This window comes from Balaenoptera acutorostrata, chromosome 4 (genome assembly GCF_949987535.1).
Source record: "Balaenoptera acutorostrata chromosome 4, mBalAcu1.1, whole genome shotgun sequence".
NCBI lineage: Eukaryota > Metazoa > Chordata > Mammalia > Artiodactyla > Balaenopteridae > Balaenoptera > Balaenoptera acutorostrata.
This window is the reverse complement of record NC_080067.1, coordinates 31,218,130-31,230,271: the sequence shown is the minus strand read 5'-3', so window position 1 is coordinate 31,230,271 and position 12,142 is coordinate 31,218,130.

Sequence of the window (12,142 nt, the reverse complement as noted above, 5' to 3'; positions counted from 1 at the left end):
AAATTAAAAAAAATTTATTGTGGAAAATGTAAATACAAAAAAAATTCAAATACATTTAAAATGTGTATAGATTCATGGTTATAGTTGTATCTGGGTGTATCTTAGAGAAAGCCATGATACTTCCTTTCTCAAAGTTGATCATTAAGGATTCAGGATCTAATGTCAGACATAAATTCTTTATGATACGAAAAAAATCTGCTCTAAGTCTCTTTACATTTCCCCAGAAGTTAAATAAACAGATGAGGGATGCTGATATGTCTTATATGTAACTATATATAACTGGTAGTACACATCTGGACTATATTTAAGTGTTTCATCACATGCTCAGTCCTTACATTTTACCAAATCATCTAAGCCAGATTCTGTGCCAAATACCAAAATTCTGTCTACATCATGTTCTCCACTATCAAATAGCAAAACATCTTCAGAATTTTAAAGAAACTTATACTTACCAGGAATCACATGACAACTTCTTTTGGGAGGATAAGAAGAGCTCGATTCTTCTTTTCTCTCCAACTTGTAATATTGCATGATAAATTTGGTAAAGATGGCATTAAAGGACAAGCTGTTGTATCTAAATTAGCTGAAGAATTGATAAATAATGCTCTCAGAGAGTTCTGAATTACTAGCCATCTCTTATATATTTGCCATAGCTTTGTAAACTTTTGGTTTTGATGGGTGGGAGGGGTGACTGTGCTCACTGAAGGATTTGCAAAAACTGATATGTTATCATTTTCTAGTGTGATGGAACCAAAATTGTCAATCAACCAGTTATTTTGTCTTTTACAGCAAAATAGCCTTAAAGCCAATTAGTTGTGTGATGAAACCGCTTGTGGCAAAGAATTTTATGGCTAAAATACTGAGAACCTATCTATCTGTGTGCCTATCTATCTATCATTATTTATCATCTATCATCTGTCTATATCATCTTCAAAGAATGTATAGAAAAAAGACATTTATACCTACTGTCACCGTTCTGATTTAACATTATTCTAGAAATTTGGAGTAAATCAATAAGGTCAAAAAAGAAACTTAGTCATAAGTTGCAAAAAGTCACAAATTGCAAAGTATTATTACTAGCAGATGATATGCTTGTCTAGCAAGAAAATCAAAGAGACCCTCTTGCACCCTTGGTGGGAATGTAAATGGATACAGCCACTATGGAGAACAGTATGGAGGTTCCTTAAAAAACTAAAAACAGAACTACCATACGACGCAGCAATCCCACTACTGGGCATATACCCTGAGAAAACCATTCAGAGACATGTACCACAGTGTTCATTGCAGCACTATTTACAATAGCCAGGACCATGGAAGCAACCTAAGTGTCCACCGACAGATGAATGGGTAAAGAAGATGTGGCACATATATACAATGGAATATTACTCAGCCATAAGAAGGAATGAAATTGAATCATTTGTAGAGACGTGGATGGACCTAGAGACTGTCATACAGAGTGAAGTAAGTCAGAAAGAGAAAAACAAATATCGTATATTAATGCTTAATGTGGAATCTAGAAAAATGGTAGAGATGAACCACTTTGCAAGGCAGAAATAGAGACACAGATGTAGAGAACAAACGTATGGACACCAAGGGGGGAAAGCGAGGAAGGGGTGGTAGTGTGATGAATTGGGAGATTGAAATTGATATATACACTAATATGTATAAAATAGATAATAAGAACCTGCTGTATAAAAAATAGATTTAATTAAGTTAAAAAAATCAAAGAGAATCACTGAAACATTCTAAAATGTTTAAGTGAATTAAGCATACTGGTTAAAACAAATATACAAAGTCAACATATTTCTAATATATGAGGACTAATCAGTTAAAAATAAAATGGGAAAGATCATATATTAGCAACTAAATAAATGAAATGATAGCTATAAATAAATAAAAAATAAAATACCAAGGAATGAACTTCAAAAAGAAGTAGACTGAACTATACAAAAATGTTCAAAATTCTGCCGTGGAACAAAAGAGATGATTTTAATGGGAGAGGCATAACACACTTCTTTACAGTAATCCATAATAAATATATCCTAATGTAAGCAAAAGGCATTTTTTAGGAACCTTACTCAATTATGAACTTTACTTCCAAGAAGAAATGAGATAAAAAAATGAGTAATGAGAGAAAAGTCAATTATATAGTTTAAAATATACTATCATGTTCTTATAATTTGTTGTGATATTTGCACAGTATCACATAGATCAGTCTATCACAGTATAGAAAGCCCAAAATCTTGTCCAGGAGAAGAACTATGATGAATTTAGCTCATCACAAAAATAGCATTCTAAAAGAGTGGAGAAAGAATGAATTATTCAATAAATGTCCTGGTATAGCTTGGCTCGTTATTTGGAAAAATAAAAGAATCTATGACTCTAATATAAAATACATGAACAGTAATTATTGCTGAAATAAATGCACAGGTATTAAAAATAATATTCAACCTTACAAGTACTGTCACAAAATATTGACAAATATTTATGTGTTCTCATGGGACTAGTCTCTGTAAACATAAAATCAAAAGCAAAAATCACAAGGAAAAAGTGGATAATTTTGACTACATAAAAATAGAAAACTTTTTTTTGAAAAAAAGAGTAAATCACTGTTAAAAGATATGTGATGATTAAATTAACAAGTGTTTTCTTAGATTTAAAATACAAGAGCCACAAAATAAAACATTTGGTCTTGAAATATTAAGATATCTTATGCTAACTATATTTGAAGAGAAAAATATCTTGGAAATGCTTATATCCTGTTATATTACATAACATCATATTTTAATTAAATTCTCAGATTAAATTTTTGGCATCTCATTTTGAATGTTCCAAGTCACCTCTTTCAAACAACTTCTATTTTTCATACAACCCAACTAGAAGAAAATTTCCGAATCTTCATTTATAAGGCAGAGGTTTCTCTTTGTATGCTAAGTAGTTTATTTTTTCTCATACAAAGCACTATAATGATACCTCTGTGACAAACCTGCTAGTTTTATTGTTCTGACCACATTGACATCAATGGCAATGTCCCTGTCAATGGTATCTTTTGGATTCAGACTCTTAATCTCATCATTAGACACAGGTGAATAAAACAAAATACTTTTTAACAGCTTTGGAATAAAAATAATAAATCCCATGACAGTAGGTTCCTATAATGAAACAGATCATGCATAGAAGACTTCGAAATTTGGTGATAAGGCAATAACAGCTTCTGTCAGATCCCGGTAACTTCATTTGACAGGTGTAATGTTTCTACTTTGTCTTCATTTAGGACAGCTTTGCTTCAGTGACTAGGAAACATAACGATGAGTTGTAACAGCTAGCAGTTCAAACTACTTTTCCAACTGAATCCCGAGGTGAAGCTAACAGACTTGCAAATAGGGAAATTAATGGTTTTTCACAAGATTCCTCATGAAATCACACAACTATGATATTTTTTAAAATGTAGATGTGTAATGATAATTGAAATCATTATGAGAAACAGTATTGAATATTAGGAATAAATTTAAGTAAGAGTGACTCGATGCAATGGATGTTTTTATTTGGACATGCTTCTCAAAAGCCATGCTTTATGCTACAATGGTTTTATTTAACAATGAGTTTGGGTTTCAAGTCAAGCAAGCCTTTGTAGATTTCCTCAAGGATTGAGGCTGAGCATTCACAGGTCTACACTGAAGAAATGTTACTGGAGAAAATTAAGGTGTTATATTGGCCTAATTCTAGAGAGATATCACCATATTATCACCATTATCTATTCTTTTAATGAATCTCTGAGTATTCAGAGAAATATAAGGTGAGAAATACAAGGTGACAAATTGAGCGAGGATTCAGGAGATGTGGGCTCTGAGTCCTCCTTTGCCAGCTGCTAGCTGTGTGACCTTCGAAAATTTAAGTCACTTATTTGGGTTAGGATTTTCTCATCTGTAAAAGGAAGAATTGGATGTCATTTATATTGGGGTGCCTTCCATGAGAGGTCACTCTGAACTTTCACTGAACGTTAAAGGGATAATTTTTCTCAATACCATCAGAGTAAAACAGGGTGAAGATTTCTAAACACAAGCTGTTTGCCATGTTACAAAGTGGCAAATGGGGTAATTTCTGGTCAAAAGGTGACTAGGAAAAAGTCTGTTAGAACGGACTGTCAGTGGAGGCCGTATGAAATATAATAAGCTTATTTGCAGTGATTTCTCTGCATCTGAATAGAAAAATACAAATGTCTGTATTTTTCTCTTTCCTCAAGATAAGATTCAGTATTGTGCTATATTCAAAAGATACACAAATTCAACTCCACCAGGCTGGTAAAAGGCTTGGAGTTATTTCTGAAAAATCAGTATAAGAGACTATATAGCTCACAAAACATAGTAAAGCTCCTAAAATTTACTGTTTAGGTATTACCATCTACCTCCAAAGTCTATACACATGGCAGCTAATAAAATCACTCTACCTCCTCAAGTCTCAGATAATCTTGACTTTTCACTCTTCCACTCTATCTAGCCAAGATCTTCTTCCATTTGGAATATATATTTTCTAAAAAAAATTCCATCTTTTCTGTTTATGCTCAGACTGAGGGAAGAAATAAGGCAGGCTGAAGTGAAAACAAAAAAATTAAAGGTTTTTAAAGCACCAGTTGTATCTAGTCATTTTACCTGACATAATTGCATTTCAGCCTCCCAATCAACCCATAATACAGGTATTATCATCATTCAAATATTAAATATAAGGTAACTGATTCCGAAAGAGGATTGAAAAACTTTCCTACATTTAATAGTTTTTAAAAGGATAGTTTTGGAAGTGGAACTCATCAATTCTTGTTGTATGAATTTAAAAGGAAAAGATTTTGATTATATATATTTATTTCACATTGTAAATTGGTACAATAAGACTTGACTTTTTTAACACTAATTTTCTGAATAAATAGTTTCAAATAAAAATCTGAATTTAATAATTTTTGTTAGATATGGATATGAGCATATATTTGTATTAGTACATATTTACGTACACATATTAACAGATAAATATTTCCAGTGACAGTTATCTGAAAAAAGATAAAAGAAAAAATTATCAGTGCACACCAACAAAGCATACGTTGATATTTCCGTAAAGAAGGATTAGCCTGCAAAGAAAGAGAAGGAATAATGAGAGGTTGGAGAAAAGCAGAGGAGTGTGGTCTCATGGACACCAATTCTAAAGAAACTTCCTTTAGGGATAATTTGTGATTTTTGAAACTTCTGAACACTTGCATGTATCAAAATATCTATCTTTTCACCTCAAAACGTGAATTGTAGACAGAACTGATTTTAGAAATCTAGGCTGAATATTGCCTTCCCTCAGACCTTTGAAGGCTTTACTTATGGTCTTCTAGTTTCCAGTGTGGGCACTGAAAAGTCAAAGGCCACTGTGATTTTTATTCCATTTTACAGAACTGATTTTTGGTGACTAGAAACTTTTAGAATTTATTCATTATCACTGGGGTTCAGAAATTTTTCCAGTTTCACCTTTTAGGTGAACTAAAGTCTTTATTATTAATCCTTTTTAGCATGTATTGGGCACTTTCAATGTATAAAGTCATTTCTTTCAATTCTGAGAGTTTGTTGGTTTTTTTTGTATTTCTCCCACTCAATTTTCTTTCCGCTTTCTGGAATTCTTAATATTGGATGTAGAAACTCATAGACAATTTCTCTAATTTTTAAACTATTTTCTCCTGTTTTACATCACTTACCTCTTGCTTTAATGTTATGGAAATTATTTAAATGTTATCTTACAGACATCCAAACTTTCTAAAGAATTTGTGTGTGTATAATATATACACGTATACATATTATACAATATATATTTTAATTTTCATATATCTTATTATTAATTAATTTCCTAGAGCCCTTTCTTGTTTTTCTTTTCCATATGCTTTTTCATTTTTTATTACTTTCTGTGAAGAAAGTTCTCTATTTATCCCTTTAGATTCATTTTATATCCCCCTTCTGCTTTGTGCCCCCAGCTGATCACTGTGCATTGATGGGTACGGATTGCCTCTCTAGGGCTTCCTTGTCTGGCTTCTGGTTGGGATTTGTCAATAGAGTCTGGTCCCATTTCCAGTAGGGCCTTTGCTTTCTTTACAACGCTTGGTTTCCCTGAGCTGGGGCTTCTCTGCTTCCAGTTCTCTACGAATTAAACCTGTAGTCTACTGGGTGGAGGAGAAAGGTGCTGAATCTGGGAGAAGACTGAGGGTCTCATTGCCCCTCATATAGACATTTAAACACTCCTCTTATTTTCAACACAGCTTCATGCTGCCTTCCACAGTGCATTGTACGTGCAGTTCCTCAGCCCTTCCAGAGTAGACTGACTTGCTTTTCATGGCATCTGCAGGCATTCAGTTATTAATTTTATCAGATAAAGCTGCTTCATGTATTCTAAAATTATACTGATACCTTTCAGGTCTTCTTGCCCATTGTCTTGGTGTGTGTTCATATTTAAAAAATATTTCTGCCATTGTTATGACATAATTTTATTAGAAGGAATTTAAATTCCTGGCAGCAATCTGAACACAGCAAACTTCTTCTTAAATATGTATGAATTTGTTTGAGGGTGGTGGCAGAGATTATTGTCTCTAATAATCGAATGTCCTTTAAACTAATCTCCTTAAGAGACTTTATGTCTTCCACGGGGGTGGAGAGTCAAAAGAGAAATTCTAAACAAAAAAATATCAGTTTTTGGGTGTTGTCCTCCCCAGGACTCCTAAGAAGTATTCTAGATAAAACAAACTTTTGTCACTTAAACATAATACCAAGTATATTTTTGCTCAAAAGACCAAAATAATATGCTTAGGTTTTTTGACAGCACATTTAATAGTTCACTTTTATCAAATGCAATGAGAAACAATATCAAGAACATTAAGAACCTAGAAGTGAATTAAAGGCACACATGCACATTTCTGACACAACGATTTGTTTTGTTAAATTTTCTTTTGGGCGCTTCACATTGCTGTGAGATTATACTTATTATATTTATACACTTCAAACTATTAGGATACATACAGACAATGCTGGAGGCTCTTCCAAAATACAGAGAGTAATTATTTTCTAAAAATGTAAGTTCTGTAATGGAACATGTAAACGTGAATCCAGGAATAAAGGAAAAACATATCCTGCCTTATATCTAAGCTTTTTCTTAATCTTTAAATAAAATTCCATCAATAATGACTTTTCATATGAAACAATTATGTATCATACCTTTATTAATTAAAATTTATAGCCCATGTTTAATTTCAGCTTAACTCTAACTTGCTATCTGCCAATTTGGAAAGTTTTTAACATAAAAGAAATTGTTAGGCAGTTTAATCTTGAAATGTCTTAATGGCCCTAAGTTGGTTTTCTTTATGTGATCTTAAAGTAATACTAACAAATCATTTGGAAATAAAATTTTTATACAGTTAATATGATACTTAAAGACATATCTTCACTGATGACTTGTTAATTCATCTTATTGATGGAGACAATTTTTGTTAGAACATAGACTTGATAATCCAAGATTTTTTTTCAATTAACTAAAACAGGAGCTAAACTGAGGATGTATCATTAATACATTTATTACAACTATATATTCAAAATGTAGACTATATTAAATACGAATATTAATGTTTGTGAATAATCATGCATTTTATGCAGGGAATATAGTTCATTCCCTAAGAAATATAAATTCCCAGTGGGCAGACATGTGTTCTGGAGAATGACTGACAAGTATTGCTTTTAGGAAAACATTTTTTCTGAGAAAAAAATATTTTTTCAAACATGGTTATGAAATAGTCCATAGGTTCTACATATTTTTATTGAAAGTATTCTGGAAGAATTATTTTACTCATTTTGTCACTTCATTTTAAAGAAAAATTGAGATAGTAGATCTTTTTCCAACTTGATCGTGTGTGTGTGTGTGTGTGTGTGTGTGTATTTAACTTTTTTTTTTTAAAGTAATTTTACCACGTGAATATATCTTGCCACTCTGCTGAGTTATTATGTAAGTTCTGGAAAGACTACTAAGTCCAAACATGGAAAATCTAAAAAAAGTGAATAATTAACTTTCTGTGTTCTCTTAATGCCTATATTTATAAAGAAAAGTCTTGTTTCTTGGATTATTCAGGCTTACTTGAAGAATTAGGCTGAGAAATTATTGTAATGCAAATTCGTTATGAACTGAATACTTAAAATTATCTAAAATGAAGTTTTCACATTAAAAGTAATACCCTATGTTTACCTGTTGTTCCTCTCTGAATTATCATCATACTCTCATTAGAAACTAAATAATTTATAAAAGACACTGGAAGAAAGACTAAAATATTTGCATAATATTAATCAGAATATTTCTGCCTATTCCACTTCCTGATGCCAAATACTTCTTTCACAACTAACGGCAGTGTTTTGAGTAAGTGCCACTATGCTGAGGCTTACTTTGCTCTTTTACCTTCTGTTTCACATCCACACTTTCCTTCCAACACTGCTTACGTCAACCCTGTAGACTTGACAGTTTTAAAATAAATGTTTTTCTCTGAATATAAGAAAATATATTATGTGAAAATGCAATTATATTTTAGTGTAATTCAGTATACACTAATATACCATGTACGTCTGCATCTTTATTCCTGTCCTGACCCTGAAGAACTTCAGAACCATTTTTTTTTTTAGATTCCATATATATGTGTTAGCATAAGGTATTTGTTTTTCTCTTTCTGACTTACTTCACTCTGTATGACAGACTCTAGGTCCATCCACTTCACTACAAATAACTCAATTTCATTTATTTTTATGGCTGAGTAATATTCCATTGTATATATGTGTCACATATTCTTTATCCATTCATCTGTGGATGGACACTTAGGTTGCTTTCATGTCCTGGCTATTGTAAATAGAGCTGCAATGAACATTGTGGTACATGTCTCTTTTTGAATTATGGTTTTCTCAGGGTATATGCCCAGTAGTGGGATTGCTGGGTCATATGGTAGTTCTATTTTTAGTTTTTTAAGGAACCTCCATACTGTTCTCCATAGTGGCTCTATCAATTTGCATTCCCAACAACAGTGCAAGAGGGTTCCCTTTTCTCCACACCCTCTCCAGCATTTATTATTTGTAGATTTTTTAATGATGGCCATTCTGACTGGTGTGAGGTGATACCTCATTGCAGTTTTGATTTGCATTTCTCTGATGATTAGTGATGTTGATCATCCTTTCATGTGTTCGTTGGCAATCTGTATATCTTCTTTGGAGAAATGTCAATTTAGGTCTTCTGCCCATTTTCGATACGCGGAGTGGGAAGGGTAAGCTGGGACAAAGAGAGTGACATGGACATATATACACTACCAAATGTAAAATAGATAGCTAGTGGGAAGAAGCCACATAGCACAGGGAGATCAGCTCAGTGCTTTGTGACCACCTAGAGAGGTGGGATAGGGAGGGTGGGAGGGAGACGCAAGAGGGAGGAGATATGGGGATATATGTATTCACTTTGTTATAAAGCAGAATCTACCACACCATTGTAAAGCAATTATACTCTAATAAATATGTTAAAAAAATATATACCATGTAATGCTGCTGTTATATTTTTAATACGAAAATAATACCTTGACTTCATCTAATCCATCACCAAGTCCTATTGATTCTACCTTTGAAGTATATCTTGAATTTGTACCCTGTTTCCTAACCACTTTACTCCTACTTGAGACTAACTCTTATCAACCAAACTTTATCAATGATCTCCATGTTGGTCTTGTTTTCATTCTCCTCATCTTCCAAACTACCCTCTACGATAATCTGTGTAACACAGATATCTAAACAGATCTTTTCAATGGCTCTATGCCTTTTAAGATGAAGTTAATACTCATTAGATTACATATCAAATTTTCCATTTGGGGACTTCCCTGATGATACAGTGGTTAAGACGTCGCCTTCCAATGCAGGGGTTGTGCAGGGGTTATGGCTTTGATCCCTGGTTGGGGAGCTAAGATCCCACATGCCTTGTGGCCAAAAAACCAAAACATAAAATGGAAGCAATATTGTAACAAATTCAGTAAAGACTTTAAAAATGGTCCATATGAAAAAAAAATCTTTAAAAATATTTTCCATCTCAACTTGGCATTGTATTTTTCTTGAGTTTCATCAGTTTTACTTCTCTATATTCTTCATCCACATAAATTTCATTTGTACCTAAATTTTTGAAATTATCCTTCTACAGTCTTCCACCTTACCAAGTACTTCTCATCTTTTATGACTCAGCTCAAGGTTAACTTTTTCCTGTGGTGTCATCTGTTGACCTTTTTCCACCCCAAAACTCTCTCATGAAATAGTGAAAGGTTGCCCCTCATCTAATGCTGTCATACACCCTACTATCTCAATTATAGCACTTATTATACTGTATTGACATTAGTTGGTTTGCTTGTCTTTCTATATCACCAAAAAATGATTAGCTTCTTAAGATCAGAGATGAAATATAATTCATTATTTAAATAAATTCATTATTTATTGTTAGCACTTATGTCTGATAAATTTCAATTGTTCTATAAATGGTTAAATGAATGAATTGATTCGATAGACTTTTCTGAGAAAATATAGTCATTTACACAATACATTTCTACTGTTTTAAATATGTCCAGTAAATGAGTCTGTAAGAGATTAAACTGCAATAGGAGTGATGGTCAAGAAATGTACCATAGAAAACAAAAAAGATTTATTTATTAGAGAACTGACCTATATAAACCCTCATGATAAATGATTATAGCCAACACTTATAAGTAACTTAAAATGTGCTAGGTTCTGTTTCAAGTGTTTATATATATTTACTCATTAATTCCTAAAAAGAATCCTATGAAGTAATACTTTTATGATCCTTTTTTGAAGGTAAAGAAATAGAGGCCCAAAGAGGTTAAGTAATTTGCTCAAAGTCACAGCTAATAAGTAGCAATTGCAGGATAAAGCGTATGATTTCCACGAAAACTGTGTGTATTTTTACTATCTCTATATAAATTAAGAACATACCCCACAATTCAGGGAATTCAAAAAAACCCATTTTATTTCATTTGGTTAACATTCATGGGTCAGAAATCCATGTGGTGCTCTTCTGGGCAGTTCTGCTTTCTGTGGCTTTCTGTGGCTTTGACTAGAGTCATTTACTCTACACTATTCAGCTGGTAGTTCACCCATGCTGGCAGGTCCAAGAGGGTTCATGCTTCTTCTCTCTGTCCGTGCAGCATAGTTCTTTCATGATTGTTGGACTTCTTACATGGAAGTGAGCTTTCAAGCAAGCAAAAGCTTGAAAAAAAAACTGAAAAAATAATTATCTCACATATATGTGTTCATATATATTATATAGAGAATTTACACAGATTCCTATAGACATATTTATACATGTATTATACATGTTAATCATGTACCTATCTATATACATAATTGTATATATTTAGTTATTTTTAAAGTTTTATACACATCTCTATTTACTATATACACACATACATATGGTACTGCTATATTTCAAAATGTGAAATTGGCTTCAATTTTGTATTTAGAGACATTAAATACATTACTAGTATGAATATTGTATGATATTAAAGGTTTTTTCTTTCAGGGTTCAGTTGTTTAATTTTCAAATGTCTGCAAATCACGACGGGTTCATATTAATTTGCTAACAGTTCCATGTACAATATAAACGAATAACAGTCTTCAACAGTATTTCAAATGGTCTTCTTGATAATTTAAAACCAATATTTTGGACAACATTTTTTCTTGTATGACTAAGTCATTATTATTTTTACATCGTCTAATGGTCAATCTACAACCTTTCTGGAGAGAAGGGAAAGTGACAACTCTTATCTTCTCACGGTTCACATGAGTTTGTGTTATTAGAGTTGATCTTAATCTGAAGTTTCTTTGCAGAACTCTTTTTTTAATGCACTGATCCATTTTGTGAGGAATAATTTAGTTAAGACCACGTAACAATATACTTAAAGCTAGTTAGCCAGGGGCACTGACTGCTACACATATCACTGTAGGCTAGAAATGAAGGAAAAAGCAAGGCACCTCTCTCAATATCTCTGTGTTCTGGAACTTTCACACATCCTTCACGGTAATTCACTGATAGTAAATAACATGTCACTCTTTAACATAAG